Source organism: Amblyomma maculatum, unplaced genomic scaffold (assembly GCF_055883805.1).
Source record: "Amblyomma maculatum isolate TAMU_Amacu unplaced genomic scaffold, ASM5588380v1 scaffold_15, whole genome shotgun sequence".
NCBI classification, from domain to species: domain Eukaryota; kingdom Metazoa; phylum Arthropoda; class Arachnida; order Ixodida; family Ixodidae; genus Amblyomma; species Amblyomma maculatum.
Genome location: NW_028146740.1, coordinates 7631137 through 7634888, shown reverse-complemented (window position 1 = coordinate 7634888; position 3752 = coordinate 7631137). Strand labels below are relative to the sequence as shown.

The 3752-nt window shown below is 50.7% G+C and overlaps 1 pseudogene; it reads right to left on the bottom strand.

Moving 5' to 3' along the window:
• Positions 1–211: 211 nt before the first annotated feature.
• On the bottom strand, positions 212–3543 carry LOC146172002 (uncharacterized; annotated as a pseudogene).
• Between the last annotated feature and the right edge of the window lie 209 nt (positions 3544–3752).

Sequence of the window (3752 nt, the reverse complement as noted above, 5' to 3'; positions counted from 1 at the left end):
CGCCACCGGTGCCACTGCAATAGAATATGCAAAGGAAAGTTCAAGCGACACACACACTCACAGAGCGATGCTGACAAGCTCACCCGCACGCTTGACGGAGCCGTGCCGCCTCAGCTCGTCGCCGGCTCGCCAGCACATGCCAGGTGTGTCGCCACTGGTCCGGTGTCTTAACAACCGGACCCTTGTTGTTCAGAGCAGTGGCGATCACCTGTCATAGCTCGCGCCGGTGAGCCGCCGTCAAACTTGGCGTCAGCTCGGATGCTGCGCGCACCAACGCCGGCTGCTGCAGCTCCACAAGCATCTCTTCCTGCTTGTAGGACATGCGTGGCTTCTTCTTTGCACTCGCCATTTTGAATGATAATAGTATATAACGGATTTTCCCTGGACGATATCTTCATAGCGACCAGGGAATTTCTTTATACAGTCAGGGAATAGTAGGGAATCTCCACCTCTCGTTCAGTTTACCCTATGTGCACCGCATATACATGCGGTTTCAGCGCACCGCAACAACTTACAGCACATATTAAGAACTAGACGTTTGCTCGTCCTTCTTCCCGCGATCTTTATCCTAGCAAACCTGTAATTTATGTGCCCCAACTGCATACGAAGACGATCATGCAGCCAGAGAAATTTACCTTTTCCTGCATTATGTGCTTCCCGGTCATATTGTGTTTCCCATAGAAAAGTAAACATAATCCCACACTGCGCAACAGTCGAGTGTCAACTGTTCACCGCTAATACCATTAATGGTAAGCGCCGAACGACAACGCGCACTTACCTTAGCACGCTATTTCCGTTGAGTTTCAGCCCAAAGCTACTTGCAAGTTGACCGATGCGGGCCCACTGCCTTCACTGCCTTCAATCTAATTCCTGCGGCTAGAAACGACATCCACGCAGGACCTCGATTTTAGGCGAAACGTGAAAAGAAATAACCAACCGGAGAATCAGCTGTTTTTTACCATGCCGCCATGTGCACACTTTGACACCGTTCAGCGTGCCCTCGCGGAGACAAAAAGTTACTGAAGAGCAAATTTAATTGCGAAGCCTAAAACGTATCTCCTTATGCTTCATAGTAGTTAGTTGTAAATACAGTTCCTCAGCAGAATAAATATTTATTAATTTTATTTGCTGCGTATTAACTGCGCCGTTTCATAAAAACTTAGGAGACGGTCCCTCGTGCGACAAATGTGTAGCAGTAGGCACGACCGCGGAACGGGCACCTCAGGGGCGGAGTCATGCTACGAGTCACTGGCAATTGGTCGATTTCGTAATCCGTCACGATTGACGTCTTAAGGTCACGTGAAAGCCGCGTCAATTTGACGTCACGCTGTACAACTTGAGAGCGAAATTGAGAGCGTTACAGAATTCCCCCGCCCCCCCTGGCCTGGCCACCAAAACAATGAACGCGCAACTGATTTCATTGCCGAGGAGCCCTGATGGGTTTCATGTAGCAGCTGCAACATCCGTTCCTGCGCTTTCCGCGGTATCACCACTCTGTTGCCCCAATAGATAAGACGGTGAGCCCACGACAGCTCCAGCTTACAATCAAAAAACGGCAACAAGTCTCTCCCCATTCCTTTAGTCGTTTTAGGCCATCCATGCAAAATGTAGTGTGTGACACTGGCTAACCTCGGGTCTTTGGCCGTCAGCTCTTGCAATTCGTGCGTTGTCACTATACCTTCTTCCAGTGATTCCAATGAAAAGACATACTCCGGTGGTTCACCCTCGGTCCCCGGTTCTGTAGTCGGCGCTGGCAGCCTGCTGAGGGCATCTGCTGTCAGCAGCTGTTTCCCTGGCACGTACTGTAACTTGTACTGGTAGCCACCCAAGAATAGTGCCCACCGTTGAATTCGCGCGGCAGCCATCGGCAGCGTCTGACGGTCAGGCCTGAGCTGTCCCAGCAGTGGTTGATGGTCGGTCACCAGGGTAAACTGCAGGCCTAGAAGATAGTCACAAAAACGAGAAACGCCAAAGATGAGGGCTATTGCTTCTCGCTCCAGTTGCGAGTAGTTTTGCTCTGCTTTTGTTAGTGTTCTGGAACGGAACCCAATTGACATGTGTTCATTTCCTATCGAATGAAACAGCACTGCGCCCACACCATACAGAGATGCGTCACACTCTAATTTCAGCTCCTTGTTAGGATCAAAATGCACGAGCATTTGTGCATTCTTCAGGCTTTGTTTAGCTCGCTCGAATGCCGAATGCTGCGGCTGTAACCACTCCCAACGGGTTCTTTTTCCCATGAGTCGATATGACGAGCTGAGCACAGTCGACATATTCGGCAGAAACCGTGCGTAGTACGTGAGCATACCAAGGAACGAACGGAGCTCGCTCACGTTACTTGGGCGCGGGGCTTGCATAATGGCGTCTACCTTTTTTTCGATAGGGTGTAGGCCTTGCCGATCTATACGATGCCCAAGGTAAGTCACTGAAGTCTGCCGGAGCTTGCATTTGTCGGCCCTTAGCTTGACACCATGATCCCGGAATCGTTCCAACACATTCTTGAGCCGCGTTCCGTTGTCTCCTTTGCCTTCGGACACTAACACATCATCAAGGTAGGCTTGGACGCCTAGTAGCCCGCTGACTACAGCGTCCATCTTTCTTTGAAATATAGCTGGGGCAGAAGCTATTCCAAACGGAAGTCTGTTGTAACGAAAAAGTCCGCGATGCGTGTTAATGACACAAAGTCCGCGTGACGCTTCGTCGAGGGCACTTGATTGTAAGCGTCCTTCAAATCCAAGATGCTGAAGTATTCATCTCCATTTAAGATCGCGAATGTGTCCTCGACCACTGGAAGTGGGTAATGCTTTATATCACAAGCCGGGTTAAGCGTGGCTTTAAAGTCTCCGCATATTCTTACGGTGCCATCTTTTTTCAGGACACCTACGATGGGCGTAGCCCATTCTGAATGTTGCACGGGTGATAAGACACCAAGGGACAACAACCGATCAATTTCACGAGAGACTTTATCACTGAGGGCGTAAGGAAGTGATCTGGCCTTACAGAACTTCGGCGTCGCAGTCTCCTTGAGCTTTAGGCTGGCTGGCGGTCCCTTGATGAGCCCCTGGTCTGGCGAAAAGACATCTTTATAATCAACGAGCATTCTGTTCACCATGTGGTTGCTTGGCGCGTTTCTTGTTGTCGAATCCGGCGCAGTGAGTTCTGTCATCGGAACGCCCGTCCTGCCAAGTGCCGCAATCAGATCGCGACCGCACAGGCTCGGTCCTGAACAGTCAAGCACAATAAGTGGACAGGTTACCGACACATTTTTGTATCGCACCGGAAGATCGAGTTCGCCAAGCACCGGCAGTTGTCCCGCCTAACATGACAACTTCACATGTGGCGTTTTCAAGCGTGGCCACTGCGTTCGGTGTCGGTCGTAAACGTTCCGTGATATGAAGCACACCGGGGATCCTGTGTCCACTTCCATTTCCAGATCTATTTCCCCTCACAGAAATTTGCGGCGAAACGGTGGTTGTAACCCGTTTTTTCTTTCCGAAATTAACGTACAGACGTGTGCCTCATCCGTGCTCTCGTTGCCAGACGCTGTTTCAACTGTCAGTGCCTTGACACTTGCAGTTCGCCTAGCAGCACTTCCATCTGTTCTGGCCTTTTAGCATTTCTTTGCCAAATGACCGCGTTGCCTGCAGCGGAAACATCGTGCGTTAGCAGAGCAGCAGGCGTTATCACCGTGTGTCGCGCTTCCACATCGTCTGCACTCTTGCACTGCGCCGCTGGTATGATTATCTCGC